The 16,715-nt window shown below is 43.1% G+C and overlaps 1 pseudogene; it reads right to left on the bottom strand.

Moving 5' to 3' along the window:
- The window catches only part of LOC126252314 (calcineurin B homologous protein 1-like), a 124,009-nt pseudogene that overhangs the window by 39,748 nt on the left and 67,546 nt on the right, over positions 1 to 16,715 (bottom strand).

Here is a 16,715-nt window from a genome sequence, read left to right as displayed (position 1 = left end):
AGCAAAGAAGTTTTTCGTCGCGGCGAGATCTATCTACGAAATTTCAGTCACCAACTTTCTCTTCCGAATGCGAAAATATTTTGTTGAGCCCAACCTACATAGGTAGGAATGATCACCAAAATAAAATATGAGAAATCAGAGGTCGAACAGAAAGGTTTAGGTGTTCGTTTTTCCCGCGCGCTGTTCGGGAGTGGAATGGTAGAGAGACAGTATGATTGTGGTTCGACGAACCCTCTGCCAAGCACTTAAATGCGAATTGCAGAGTAGTCACGTAGATGTAGATGTAGATGGAGTAGCGATTTTCCCGTGCGACTATTTCACGAGTGTACCGCTAATATCAGGAATCCGGTAAAACATCAGATCTCCGACATCGCTGCGCCCAAAGAGATCCTGCAAGAACGGGACCAGTGACGACTGAAGAGAATCGTTCAACGTAACAGAAGTCCAACCCTTCCGCAAGTTGCTGCAGATTTCAATGCTGGGCCATCAACAAGTGTCAGCGTACGAACCATTCAACAAAACATCATCGATATGGACTATCGTAGCCGAAGGCCCACTCCTGCACACTTGATGACTGCACGACACAAAACTTTATGCCTCGCCTGGCCCACCAACAACGACATTGGATTGTTGATGACAGGAAACATGTTGCCTGATCGGACGAGTCTCGTTTCAAATTGTATCGAACGGATGGACTTGTACGGGTATGGAGACAACCTCTTCAATCCATGGACCCTGCATGTCAGCATGGGGGCTGTTGAAGCTGGTGGAGGCTCTGTAATGGTCTGGGGCGTGTGTAGTTGGACTGGTGTGGAGCCCCTGATACGTCTAGATACGATTCTGACAGGTGATTCGCACGTAGGCATCCCGTTGACTGCCTGCATCCATTCATGACCATTGTGCATTCCGACGGACTTGGGCAATTCCAGCAGGACAATGCAGCACCCACATGTCCAGAATTGCTACAGAGTGGATCCAGGAACACTCTTCTGAGTTTAAACACTTCCATTGGCAACAAAACTCCACAAACATGGCCGCGAGGGGTAGCCGTGCGATCTAGGGCGTCTTGTCACGGTTCGCGCGGCTCCACTCGTCGGAGGTTCGAGTCCTCCCTCGGACATTGTGTGTCATCCTTAGCGTAAGGTAGTTTAAGTTAGATTATGTAGTGTGTAAGCTTGGAGACCGATGATCTCTGCAGTTTGGTCCCATAAGACCTTACTACAAATTTCCAAAATTTCCACAGCCATATCCGGGATGCCTTGCAACATGCTGTTCGGAAGAGATCTTCACCCCCTCATACTCTTACGGATTTATGGACAGCCCTCCAGCACTACTTCGGACATAAGCTGAATACATGTCACGTTGTGTTGCGGCACTTCTGCATGCTCGCGTGGGTCCTACACGATATTAGGCAGGTTTACTAGTTTGTTTGGCTCTTCAGTGTATTACCAATGTGATCAGCGTATGGGAATCGTACTGATTCAAACAACGTTGTGAACGACTGTATGACGCAAGATACTAAACACTTGTTGTCGCCAGGGACAACTATAGGATTGCACACACAGTTTGCTACTACTGCCCACATCATAGCGGCGGTGTTTAATAATAACGATATCTCAGCTAATTTTCCATCTCCTACGGTGAAATGTCTTTCTTATATGGTATGGCTGATTGAACAAAAGGATGTTTTTAAACTGTGGAACATAGAAGTTGTACAGTTAATGTATCAACATACTAACGGTACCTCGGCAAGTGGGATGGGTAAGTCTATAGTGGGAGACATCACATCCTTTTCTTCAGTCACCCATACCATACAACAAAGAAGAGAAAAAAGAGGGAAATCAACTGAGGTATCGTTATTATTAAACACTGCCGCTATGATGTGAGGAGTAGTAGCAAACTGTGTCTGCAATCCTATAGTTGTCCCTGGCGAAAACGAGACTCAGTATCTTGCGTCGTATCATCGTTCACTACCTTGTTTAAATCAGTACGACTCCCTTGCACTGATCACAATGGTAATGTACTGAAGAGCGGAAAACGGAGACAAGATGTATCCTAGGAACAGTGGTAAACTGAATACCACAGAGACCAGGCTGACGGGTAAATATCTGCCATGCATTTGGGGATGTTAGAATGGGTGCGCGGATTGTTACTCCAGTTTCTACGCTGATTTCAGTCCATCTGCTCCCAAGGAATGAAGAGGAGCCTTCTCTCTCCCCAATCCAGCTTTTTGGTCTCTGCTGATCAGTTATGAATTTTTGTAAAGCAGTTGAAGTTCCCTCCATTCTCCTAGCGAAGGAGGTGGAAAGAGTTCCAGGGGAACGACTGTACCGTGTCAAAAGGCGCTGCTATGTTCCCGGTGATCTTGTTCTTGGCTATGTAGTACTGGTGCCACCAGAGTGCGCCCGCTGTGAGACTTGTAACCTTCGGGAGTGCCGCTGTGTCCATGCTGACGATGGGCCCGAACGGCCGTCGGCGGCCAGTCAACTGGACTGAAATAGAACGGACACATCTCGCGGAGGCAAGCGCGGAGTCTGTGATCGCGGCTGGCGACGGCGCATGGTCGACAGTCAGCGCTGGGCTAGGGGAGCTGTGGCGGCGGCCTGTGCTGGAGGCTAGGCGTGCTCAGAGACACACGGTCAAGATGTTCCTGGAGAGGCGCCAAGGAAATAAGTTCTGAGAGAAGCAGAGTCCAAGACACTCGCCAAACAGCCCTGCGCGTCGACAGCAGGCGGGCATAGTCAGCAATGGCGGCGCTGGCGTGTGGACAGCAACCTGTTGCAGTGGCTGCTGTTTTCTAAGGTCGCACACAGGCACTACAGGAAGGCGAGAAACGGCTTCAGCACATTGTAAGCACAACGACCAGAGATATTTTGTTGTCTTTGTGCTCTTGTATTCAACTTGTGTCTCTGAGTCATATACAACGGTAGATAAAGCGTAGTCGATTATAACTCACTTCTTCCAGAAGGTTAGCATTCAGTTACGGCTTCTTGTGATTATGCTTTGTGAGGGCATTCAAAACGAATATTTTGTATTGCGTGCTGGACATGTTGAAGTCAATACTTTGTCGTAAAGCAAGACTACACTGGACTTGTGGTATGATTTGAAAGGCGCCAGGCGACTATTAGTTTATGCCCTGACAGCAATCACTTTAACAAGAAAGCCACTCGACTGCTTGGCCCATGTGTCCGCTGTATTGATTTCTCCCTTTCACTCTGTTGTTGATAGCCTTCAGTATGGATTATCACATTTAACAGAATCTAAATTAACTTGCATGCTGCAATAACACTAATGAAATGATGGCCCTCTCATTATCGTAGTCAATTATTAACTGACATGTTATTAATATGTGAACACAGGATTGACATTTTATGAAAGTTATGACACAAGTTTATTGATTATTTTTATGGCTGCCATTACTGTTCACAAAGGAGATTTACGACACTGTCGAAACGTCTTGGCTGGACGACCTACATTTCTCTCGCGTCCCTACCCTTGCTGTGGCTAGAAGTGAATAATAGGCAGGTCCAAGTAGACTTTTCCGCCTCTTTGGCCGAACGCATTGTCTTCACATTGTTGTGAGAAATTCTTGGGATCAGTATTCTGTCCCCGGTAAGTGCTTCAAGATGTTCCTTTCCTAATAGCTACACATGGCTTCCAAGCAAGGTTTACTGTGAAATGGCCTAACTGTCTGCTTATTGTCAGCTCCAGAAAATACTGCTCGAAGAAGAGCCACCATAAAGATGCCACATGCATTAACAATATACATGCTCCCATCAGTATCTGCTCATGCTGATAACCTCTTGTCGACACACAAAAACGATGTATTGGATGTAAAATCAACATCTAAGAGTAGCCTTGAGTATAGAAAACAGTGAGAGAGTGACTCATCCTCTCTCACTGCCCTCCACCAAAGTTGATTTCTGCGTGTGTAGTGTCTCATTTCAAGAATGTCATCGTCTGATATCGAACAGAGGAAATCATCAAATAGTACTGAGATCTCACAATTTGACGTGAGTCTTGGGGGTAACTACGCCAACCAAGAAAACATCTAACTTGACCTCATTTATGTCAGGGGCCACTCACTCACACAAACCTGCACATCTGCAAGACATCACATGAACATTGCTAACTGTAGTATGATTCATGTGGACTCAAGGGTCATGACAAACCACAGCCTTCAAATGGACAATTACTAAGTGGTTTAAAAGGCTTTGAAGCAATATTTTTACTCGCTTATATAATTTATGAGGTCAGAGGCAACTAACGTCCATAAGCATGTTGCAATTCCATGCATTCTGCACCGTTCTCTGCCTAAGTGATTTATCCCTACACAGTCATACAGCACGTTACATTCCTCCGAAATACACAAACGGACAATAATTATAACTTAAGAAATGTACTCACTATTAAAATCTAAAAAGTTGGCAACATGTGTCATCTACTGTGCTTGTTTCCTAGGGCAGTATAATATTGTTACTGCTACCTACAAGACATTTGAAAATCACTCTCTTCAAGTCAAATTAACATACATGCATGACTAAGTATCTACAGTAGATGAGTTGTATAAAAAATTAAACTTATTTCATAAAAAAATATACAGAATTACATGCAAACCTGAGTCGTAAATCATCCACAAGTATCCCTGGGGAGACAATTGACTCACTACGTTTCAGCTAGCAACAGCGAATACTCTGTTCAAGAATCACAAGAGGAGGAGGTATAGTTGGGAAAGGCCGGGTGATAAGGGTAGATTTCAGTTAGATTACATCATGGTCAGACAGAGATACCAGAATCACACGCTGGATTGTAAGGCGTACCCAGGAGCAGATATAGACTCAGCCCACAACATAGTAGCGATGAAGAGTAGGCTGAAGTTTAAGACATTAGTCAGGAAGAATCAATACGCAAAGAAGTGGGATACGGAAGTCCTAAGGAATGACGAGTTGCGGTTGAGGTTCTCTAAGGCTATAGATACAGCAATAAGGAATAGCTCAGTAGGCAGTATAGTTTAGGAGGAATGGACATCTCTAAAATCGGGCAGCACAGAATTTGGGAAGGAAAACATAGGTACAAAGAAGGTAACTGCGAAGAAACCATGGGTAACGGAAGAAATACTTCAATTGATCGATGAAATGAGGAAGTACAAAAATGTTCCGGGAAACTCAGGTGTACTGAAATACAAGTCGCTGAGGAATGAAATAAATAGGAAGTGCTGGGAAGCTAAAACGAAATAGCTACAGGAAAAATGTGAAGACATCGAAAAAGAATTGATTGTTGGAAGGAGAAACTCAATATACAGGAAAGCCAAAACAACATTCTGTGACATTAAAAGCAAGGGTGATAACATTAAGAGTGCAACGGGAATTTCATTGATAAATGCAGAGGAGAGAGCGGATAGGTGGAAAAAATGCATTGAAAGCCTCTATGAGGGGGAAGATTTGTCTGATGTGATAGAAGAAGAAACAGGAGTCGATTTAGAAGATATAGGGGACCTAGTATTACAATCAGAATTTAAAAGAGCTTTGGTGGACTTAAGATCAAATAAGGCAGAACGGATAGATAACATTCCATCAGAATTTCTAAACTCACTGGGGGAAGCGGCAACAAAACGACTATTCACCTTGGTGTGTAGAATGTTTGAGCCTGGCGACATACCATCTGAATTTCGGAAAAGCATCATCCACACAATTCCGAAGAAAGCAAGAGATGACAATCAGCTTAACAGCTCATGCATCCAAGCTCCTTACAAGAATAATATACAGAAGAATGGAAAAGAAAATTGAGGATGCGTTAGATGACGATCAGTTTGGCTTTAGGAAAGGTAATGGCATGGGAGAGACTATTATGACCTTGCGCTTAATAATGGAAGCAAGACTAAAGAAAAATCAAGACACGTTCATAGGATTTGTCGACCTGGAAAAAGCGTTCGACAATGTAAAATAGTGCAAGACGTTCGAAATTCTCAGAAAAGTAGGGTTAAGCTGTAGTGAGAGACGGGTCGTATACAATATGTACAACAGCCAAGAGGGAATAATAAAACTGAGCGACTAAGAATGAAGTGCTCGTATTAAAAAGTATGTAACACAATCGTTCACCCCTACTGTTCAGTCTGTACATGATGGGAATAAAAGAAAGGTTCAGGAGTGGAATTAAAATTCAAGATGGAAGGATATCAAGGATACGATTCGCTGATGACATTGCTATCCTGAGTGAAAGTGAAGAAGAATTACATGATCCACTGTACGGAATGAACAGTGTAATGAGTACAGATTATGGACTGTGAGTAAATCGAAGAAAGACAAAGGCAATGAGAAGCAGTAGAAATGAGAACAGCGAAAAACTTAACATAAGGATGATGGTCATGAAGTAGATGAAGATAAAGGATTCTGCTACCTAGGCAGTAAAATAACCAATGACGGACGGAGCAAGGAGGACATTAAAAAGAGACTATCAATCGCAAAAAGGGCGTTCCTGGCCAAGAAAAGCCTATTAATATCAATTATCGGCCTTAATTGAGGAAGAAATTTCTAAGAATGTACTGGAGTACAGCATTGTATGTATGGTAGTGAAACATGGACTGTGGGAAAACCGAAACAGAAGAGAATCGAAGCATTTGAGATGTGGTGCTACAGACGTATGTTGAAAATTAGGTGGAGTGATAAGGTAAGGAATGAGGAGGTTCTGCCCAGAATCGGAGAGGAAAAGAATATGTGGAAAACACTGATAAGGAGAAGGGAGAAGGGACAAGGTGATAGGACATCTGTTAAGACATGAGGGAATGACTTCCATGGTACTAGGGGGAGCTGTAGAGAGTAAAAACTGTAGAGGAAGACAGAGATTGGAATACATCCAGTAAATAATTGAGGACGTAGGTTGCAAGTGCCACTCTGAGATGAAGTTAGCACAGGAGAGGAATTCGTGGCGGGCCACATCAAACCAAAACTGATCGCCAAAAAGAAAAAAGTCACACAAATAGAACATGACACTAAACACACAAACACACACTTTGGACTGGCAGGAGCATCGAGATGCAGTGAGATTGCACTTCATCTGAGGTCTGGTGTAGGTGCAGCATTAGATGGCTCTGGACCCCCATCTGGTCCATGGCAGCATCAGGAAGGCAGCTGGCCTGTTGGCATCATCTCGACCTGGCAGCAGTTGACACTCTGGCATGCTGTTGGGCGTGATGGATAAGACATCTGGTGGGAGGGCAAGAGACATGGGTATGGTTGTGCAGTGCGCAACATCTCCATCTCAGGTAGTGACATCTCTGCCTGTGTGTCGTCTCTCGATCCGGTAGCTGAAAGAGAGCTCCCAGTGAGCTAGTGGATAACGTCTCCCCCTGTCAAGGACGTTACGTGGTATCAATGGTGGGTCATCAATGTCCGGCAGGTCGCCTCCTTTCACAGACTCCCAGGGCAGGCAGGTTTATGACAGCTGTGGCACATGGTGCAGCCCCACTCTACTTTCACTTTCACTGCACTGCTAAGGCGCCAGGCAGACCCCCAGCTGCCCAACCATTAATTCAGTACTGACAACCAGCCATCCACTTGGCAGGTCTCTGGGCCACTCGCTACAGATGCTCTCCTTCAGGCTACCTCGTGATCGTTGTCACCGACTATAGGATATTGCCTCATGATGTCCCGCAGGATGCATCGATAGTGGGTTTGACAGCTCCCAAAATCCTCGCAATCCTCATAGTGTGTTTCAGTGCCAATGTTTTACAATGATCTACACACATCAAAAAAAGTTTTGCATCACCCCAGTTCCCATAACTCCTGATGGTAGACGTTGACTGTGGATATTGTATCACAGACACGCTCCCTTTGACTGTTCAGAGATGTCAGCAAACTTGCCCAAAGAAATAAACAACCAAGCATGACCAGCACCTGTTAGATGGAGGGGGTCCGACCGTCGGTCACTTACAGTAATTTCACCAGGGAGGAGATACATGGCTCGTGTTGTCTGTTCAGTTCGACCGCGTCCACATTGTTCTTTCTGACAGGAAGCGCACTCACAATGGAAGTGTCCAAGTGTTTCAGAGTGAACCAAAGTGACATCGTTCGGATATGGAGCAGATACAGAGAGATGGGAATTGTAGTTCAAGAGCTACTACTGCAGTGAATGACCGCTACCTATGGATTATGGCTCGGAGGAACCCTGACAGCAACAAAAAATGGTTCAAATGGCTCTGAGCACTATGGGACTTAACATCTATGGTCATCAGTCCCCTAGAACTTAGAACTACTTAAACCTAACTAACCTAGGGACATCACACACAACACCCAGCCATCACGAGGCAGAGAAAATCCCTGACCCCGCCGGGAATCGAACCCGGGAACCCGGGCGTGGGAAGCGAGAACGCTACCGCACGACCACGAGATGCGGGCTGACAGCAACACCACCATGTTGAATAATGCTTTTTGTGAAACCACAGGACGTCGTGTTACGACTCAAACTGTGCGCAAGAGGCTGCATGATGCTCAACTTCACTCCCAACGTCAATGGCGAAGTCCTTCCTTGCAACCTCGACCCCACGCAGCGCTTTACAGATGCGCCCAACAACATGCCGAATGGACTGCTCGGGATTGTCATCACGTTCCCTTCAGCGATAAGTGTCGCATATGCCTTCAACCAGACAATCGTCGGAGACGTGTTTGGAGACAACCCGGTCAGGCTGAACGCCTTAGACACACTGTCCAGCGAGTGCAGCGAGGTGGAGGTTCCCTGCTGTTTTGGGGTGGGATTGTGTGGGGCTGACGTATGCCGCTGGAGGTCATGGAGGGCGCCGTAACGGCTGTACGATATGTGATTGCCATCCTCCGACTGATAGTGGAACCATATCGACAGCATATTGGCGAGGCATTCGTCTTCATGGACGATAATTCGCTCCCCCATCGTGCACATCTTGTGAATGACTTCCTGCAGAATAACGACATGCTCGACAAGAGTGGCCAGCATGTTCTCCAGACATGAACCATATCGAACATGCCTGGGAGACATTGAAAAGGTTTTTTTTTATGAACGATGTGATCTACCAGCCACTCTGAGAGTTCTACGCCGAATCGCCGTTGAGGAGTGGGACAATCTGGACCAAAAGTGCCAACTTGTGGATAGTATGCCACGATTAATACAGGCAAGCATCAATGCGAGAGGACGTGCTACTGGGTATTAGAGGTACCGGTGTGTACAGCAGTCTGGATCACCACCTCTGAAGGTCTCTCTGTATGGTGGTACAACATGCAATGTGTGGTTTTCATGAGCAATAAAAAGGGCGGAAATGATGTTTATGTTGATCACTATTCCAATTTTCTGTACAGCTTTCGGAAATCTCGGAATCGACGTGATGAAAAACTTTTTTTGATGTGTGTACATACATACTTTCTTATGAATAAAACAGTAACACGAAAGCAAGCTATTTGAATAAATACATTATGAGCTCATATATAATTACTTGAGTGGTCCAATAGGTATGAAAAAACAAATGAGTTTTTGTACTGAATGAACATGACATCCTTAACATTTTACAATCGTCGTAAAGTTTTGGCGAGAAGTATCTCAGGTCGTTCTGTGAGAACGGTGTTAGTACCATTGCCCGTCATGCACCTATGATGCTCTTTCCAGACAACACTTACAATTAATTTGTTTTCTTTAGCCATCATCTATCAACCCTACCTCTAGGCTCTCTGTACTGTTACATTATGACTACGCCACATATACTGATCCTGTTCTTGGTACTTCTGGTGGGGTTGCCAGTCAATGGCGCTGTGGTCTGAAACCATGGTCCCATTCATCTGCATCACACATCTAAAACTTACAAATGTCATTAATAATTGCTTATTTGTTGCTTTACTTTTTTACAAATAATGCCTCTAATTTCCTCTTGTTGAATCGCTGCTGTAATGAAATACAAAAAGATAAATTAGTTTTCCGATGTAGGTCGGTCCTTATCCTCACTAATGGTACTCTTCTTACTGCCACCCTCCTTTTCCTGAACCTGAAGTACGCCAACACCACCGTGACTCGCACTGTACGTGCTTATGCTCTTACCGCATTTCGCTACGGCGTTCCCATGGTGCCCGTAAAATACAAAGATTTCGAGAGAGGCTTCATCGCATTATTGGCTATGGCCCAGAGTCCCAGCAGACCTACCGTCTCACGCACCTAATGTGTGGGCAGCTGATACCACTCATAACACACCTGGAAAACGAGACAAACATGAGCAGTGGCATGGCCGCAAACTTGTCATCGCTGAACAGTGGAAAGCAACGTAGACTCACCTCTTGGGCAGTGCATAACATACCGCTGAAAAGGGACAGAAATACTCTCACAGGTCATAGTGATCTTTTGGAAGCCACTACTATGAGAATTATACAGCTGAATTTTATATCCATAATGCAGTCGTTCCGTAAATAACATTCTTATACTCCTTCGAGCGTTATAATGAACATCAATGCGGTCCGAAGACAGAATGGCCATTTGTAACAAAGGTAAATGCAGATTGGTCCATGAGCTCAATTCAGTCAGTATAAAGAAGTTATCATCCCACCGAAAAGATGTCAGTTAATAGGAAGAGCTCTCACCTCTGACGTATTTCTATTCAATCCTATCTTTGATTTTGAAGCAGGGAGTGAACACATTGATACCATGATGTAATAACCACGCTACTCATTTTACCATGTTCCTCGATGAGGTGTACCATATGCTAAGAAATGACAATTAGAAATACATCTGTTACATGAATTCACAAGACGAATAATGTAGACTACGCTACACAGTATCAAGTAGAATTTGCTCAACCATAGAGTTCTATGTACAAATTGATCCTGACCTAAATGAACTATTACACACCTATTCTAAAAATCTTGTGACTTCTTATTCTAGCATACTGACGATGTTCGTTGCGATGGTTCCTGCGGCCTTGTTTTGAGCACTGTCGGCAGCAGCCGATCGTCAGTTTCTATTTAGACTTGTGCTACGTTTTCCTCGTGTCGGTTTGGGCGGCCTAATCTGGATATTATGATCTTGTTGGTTTTCTAGCTGCCGTTGACTGTTGTTCTTCCAGTTGATTCTTTGCTGCTGTGGTTCTCCAGTATTCCGCTGGAACTGGTTTGGATTTCGTCGTTCTCTCTAGGTTCTGTTTTGCCGTTGGTTGTAATTATTACTGTAACTGTCTCGCCACCTCTTTCCTCCCACGGTGGCTGGTTACTCCTTCTGTTCGAGTAGTTGTTTTCCCGTAATTGATAACTACCCTCATTTCGTCTGTTGTCGTTCCTTTCTGACGAGCCTTGCCAATAGCGGTCATTGTTTCTGTTCCCGTCTCTTGCTTTTTGTATTTCGTTGAGGTAGCCTAATTCTCGTAGTGCGTTCTTGAATACTTTGGTGGAGTTTTGGCACCATCTGATGAGGAGTTGTTGCTAGTCCAGAGATAATTGGACGTAATGGTGTTAAATAATTTCCTTGGGACGATACGGCTGGTCTAAAAAACGATTCTTCTTAATTAGCGACTTAATGAACTTCAGCGGACTACGGAATTCTGACGTTTCTAGGTCTCTGTCCGGAATGATTTCCCGCTTCATTCTTTCCTGCATGTCTTACGACCAGTATGTGATAAGGAACGCATGTCTGAACTCTTTATCTGAGAGACAGCACATTTCGGTTTTGGCCTGTTTTACTGGTTCTTCAGCTAACACAGCCTCATTGCATGCACCTTGGGTTACTAATGTTGCCCCCTGGCATAGCGTTTTGCCTCGTTCGCGACCTCTCGCGTCTCTGTCGATATTTTCTTGATGCATTCTACCTCTTCATTAACCTGCTCTATACTTCCAACAACCTCTTCACCTACCATCTCTCTCCCTTTCGTCTCCTTAGTGACTAATTCTTTCATCTCCTTCATCTGCTCTGAGGTTAATTCCTCCATTTCCTTCGTCTCCTTTCCGGTTGATTGCTCCATCTTGTAATATTATTGGTTTACAGATATTTTGCATATGAGGTATTTGTCATAAAAGAAAAGGACAGCCAACGAGCTTTAGTTCGTAAAAATGCTAAGCATCACAGTGCGAGAGTAAAGAGACGAAATATTTTTTTAATGTGCGCCTATATCAAGACGAGCGTCCAGCGTTTAAATACTCTAAATAAACACTATGACCCGCTGGGCAGATTATTTAAAATCATTGCCGCAGCGTTTGATAGCAAGAAGCTGCGAAACAGAAGAAAGAACAATCTGTCTTTTTGTTATGAAATATTCTGGAGACTTCATTATTCCTTGTATTTTTGGTCGCCGACATGTTAAGAAGTACTACATAGCATTGCTACAAGTTGTATTTTTATTTTGTGTAAAAATTATGTGAAACGACGGACAAACGTTTCGGTAACTCGGGTGAAGATATAACATACTTACGCACACGCAAGGAGATTTAATTTTAAGAAGGAACCGAATGATAAAGCAGCGATTATTGGACTGCGCAATGTACAAAAGAAATATCAGATGTAAGCCATGTATTTATTTAGTACTTGTCAATGCCTAGAAGTTTAAAGCGAATTTGCTCAAAATATATTAATACTTTACGATGCAGTAATTTTCTTCTTATTCTTTTCTTACACTAACAAAAAATGATGTTCAAACTGTATATGAGCTTTGTTACAGGTTCGCTCTGTATCGTGGTGTCTCAATTGTATTTGGGAGACCACTAATGTGTTCAACCTCCTCTCTGTTAATCTTTCTCTTACGGAATGCCACTAATTTGCTTTCATTTCCATTTTTATATTCAAATAGGTCCCTTGGGTATTTTCATCGAAGATTCTGGTTGCTTGAAGGCAATCCGGGTCAAAAGGTCAGTGAAGAAAACCCCTTCGCCTAATCAATCCTTACGACTCCTGAACACAATCGAGAACCGACGCATCGGTGATCAGTTATTAATCTCTCTCTCTTTTCAAGTCGTACTGAGAAACGGCCACACAGGATAGCCGTACGTACGCAATCTGGAGCTACGTTGCATTTTGTTAGCAAATATTACCAACCAACACTGACAGCATCACTATTATTAGTTACTACTATTTCTTACACGGAATATGCAAATCCTAAAGCCAGAATCTCCTTCATTGCTTTTTCTCCTGCATCTTCTTCTTCGCTTCTTGCATACATCGAATGAGGGCCTGAAATTGAGATCTTGCTCTAATACCTCCAGGACTAGACAAGCGCGATTGCAGCACTCTGCGATGTTTTGTTCGTCAGTCTGATCTGTCGCTCTCACTAACGGTACGTCTTGCCATCCTTGCAATTTCTGCCTGGCGCTCTGTTGCTGTTTCACCTTTGCGCTCGTTGTCTGACAATATTCTCACCACAATCAGAAAATTCTGCGTTCGACATGTCCACAAGGTCAGCTACCTACATTCGACTGAGAATTTTCCGTAACTTTCTCTTGATCCCTGCTACCAGTCTGATATTGGTCCATTTGTGACGAGATTCGAATATTGTCACTACTTTGGAGCAAACTTGCCTTGCATCTAGCGAGCATGTATTCAGTTTCTACTACCGTGAGATTTCAATTGCCCCTCGTTGCAACGCCATACAATCCTACCCTGAAGTTGCAAGTAAGTCTACATACCTGACAGTGCATATCAAATAAAAATAACACTAATTTACGATAAAATGCAAGAATCGCAGATAATCTATCAACCCACACGTTAACACAACGCCGTTCTCCGTCAGGAACAATCAACAAGTGACACAGAAATCACGACAACAGATGAAGGAAAATACAAACAAACAACACACACATTTACCAATCATCAATATATTTAGCGCCAGCAACTCTTATGGTTAAGCGAAACTAATTTACCTCAGCGCACCGACTGAATCTCAGCTAAAAGAGCAGAAAAGTCTTTGCAACTAGGAAAGATAGAGAAATCAGCTGTAGCAGAGCATGCTCTTCAGTCTGGAAACCACGAAGTGAAGTTTTATGAAACAGAAATTTTATCTACAACGTCAAATTTTATCCACGGCTATGTAGAGAAGCGATTGAAATTTATAAGCATCAGGATAATTTTAATAGGAAAGAGGAGGCAATAAAACTTAATGATATATGGACAGTAGCTCTGCAGAATCGCTCGACAACTTCATCTTTGACAAGCCGACAATCGGTAGTTGAGTTTTGTCTTTCACAAGGATTGTCTCTGCTCATCACGTACTATTTCGACCACGCCACCTTTACTACTGTATATAAGTCACTCTCGGACGTTCTACCGGTCAGTCGGCAAGACTCAGCGGAAGAACGTCTCTGAGGATGTCAAGCGCAGTTCTGAACGAAACGTCAGGAACTTGGACCGCGACCTCATATCCCGAAAGGTTTACCAGCAACCATGACTACTTTATTTCTTAAAGATGAGTTACCCCATAGCATTATTCCATATGACGTTATTGAATGTAAACATGCAAAATAAGTCAACTTTTGGTTTGTCTCTCGCCAAGATTTGCAATGATTCTAAGAGCAAATGTAGCTGAACTAAGTTGTTTCAGGGATTCCAAAATGTGCTTTTTCCAGTTTAAAATGTCATCAATATGGGCACCTAAGTATTCTGCGGTTTCCACACTATTTATTATTTCCTCGCCAAGTGTTGCACTTCCCATTTGTTATTTCAGTTTCCTTCTTTCCGTACTCAGTAAAGTCATATGGTGACGTATACTGCTGGGAGTTTGTTGGGTTATAAATCACTCAATTGCACGGAAGATAGCTGTTTATAGTCGAAATGTTGATATGGAAGAATAGTAAAAAAACAATGGGATTGCGACTGATTGCTGTGTTCCTACCCTTCCTTACACTTATCATTGGAGAGGTACCCATAGATGTGCTGAACTGAATATATTGTGTCTTGCTAAAATTGAGGGTGAGACCATTCGCAGAATACCAATCAATGATACTTCTAAGAATATTGTTCAGTATTTCTTCTATTTCTGTATGTATGCTTGGACTAATTGCAATACTAGTGTCATCTGAAGAACGAACTAAATCTGCTTGTTGTATATAAGATGGAAGATCGTTTATATACGCAAATAACAATAGTGGACCTATGACTGAGCCTTGGGGAACCCCATACATGATTTCTCTCCTGTCGTAACTACGTCCCCAGACTCCATCGGCTAAATTACTAAGTACAACTTTATGCATTATTTTGGTCAGGTATGATATTATCCATTGGTTGGCTATATAATCAATTCCATAAAACTTCAGTTTATGTAGGAGAATACTGCGATCCACACTGTCAAATGCCTCAGGTATTATTATTTTAAGTTTGTAAAATTTGGTGAGTGAAAATGTGAGTGGCATTCTCAGTCGAGGAACTCCTCTGAAACCCAAAGTGTGATTTGCTGAGTGTGTATACTAAGGTGAGTTACGAACCAGACACATCACCTTGTCAAAGTTTCTGGAAAGTGATGCCAGCAGTGAAACAGATAGGCAGTTATTGTCATCCCTCTTATTACCTTTCTTCAAGAACGGTTTAACAACGGCATATCTCAGTCTCTCTGTAAAAATGCTAGGAATTAGTGATACATTATACGTTCAGATAAGACATGGCTTACTATATGGAAACCAATCTTTAATACTCTTTTGTAGACATCATCAAAACCAGATGAGTTTTTATTTTTGAGAGAATGAATAATTTTCTTAATTTCAGAAGGAGAAATGGTTATAGATTGATATGATTGAATTTTATGAGAGTTTACTTTCTCTCTTGAAGTGTTTTCCCCTTTCTACTATATTCGAGAAACAATTATTAAGTGTATTTGTTGCATGCGACTCAGCATTTATAGCCGTTACGTTCAGTACAGTGGTAATGTTATCCTGTTCTGTGGCTGGTTGTCCTGTTTGCCGTTTCACTAAACGCCACACAACATTAAGTCTGCTGACGGAACTGCTGATTTGTGACATTATGTGAAAGTTCCTTCATTTCTAATAATCTTTCTTAGTAATTTTCAGTAGTTTTTGTACTGTGCAATTACTCCAGGATCTTTAATTTTCTTACCAACAGACAAATTTCCCTTTTCCTTGTTCATCAAATGGCTCTGAGCACCATGGGACTTAACTTCTGAGGTCATCAGTCGCCTAGAACTCAGAACTATTTAAAGCTAACTAACCTAAGGACATCGCATACATTCATGCCCGAGGCAGGATTCGAACCTGCGACCGTAGCGATCGCGCGGTTCCAGACTGTAGCGCCTAGAACCGCTCGGCCACTCCGGCCGGCCCTTGTTCATCGCGTTCGCGACCTTAGTGTAATTAATTCAGACCCCAAATAGAAAACGGTTATTGAAAGATTGAAGGATAAAATATTTAAGCTTCAGCTTGATGGGACTCTCTTGAACTGGCTAGCGAATGCGGCCAAGGAAGAGGATACAGATCTCAGGGAAGGTTACGGTTCTGAGTTATTTTGTACTGTATAGGGGGATAATTGTCATTATTGTAATTTATTTAGTATGTTGTCTAATTTGACTATACTTCAGGGCATTTCTAAGTTGGGTGTGGACACGAACGAGCAAATTGTTGACTTGTTGTGGTTAACAGTTCCTTTGCAGAATCAGGGCAGGGTGTTACAACTTGCTGATACAGTCATTTTTCAGGCTATAGATCCGTTAGCCCAAGGCAAACATAGCAGAGTAATTGCTGACGCTAGTGCAGGAGGGACGTCACTCACGGCGTTTAGGAAAAAGTTGT

Source organism: Schistocerca nitens, chromosome 4 (genome assembly GCF_023898315.1).
Source record: "Schistocerca nitens isolate TAMUIC-IGC-003100 chromosome 4, iqSchNite1.1, whole genome shotgun sequence".
In the NCBI taxonomy this organism is placed as follows: domain Eukaryota; kingdom Metazoa; phylum Arthropoda; class Insecta; order Orthoptera; family Acrididae; genus Schistocerca; species Schistocerca nitens.
This window is presented reverse-complemented; position numbering and strand designations above follow the sequence as displayed.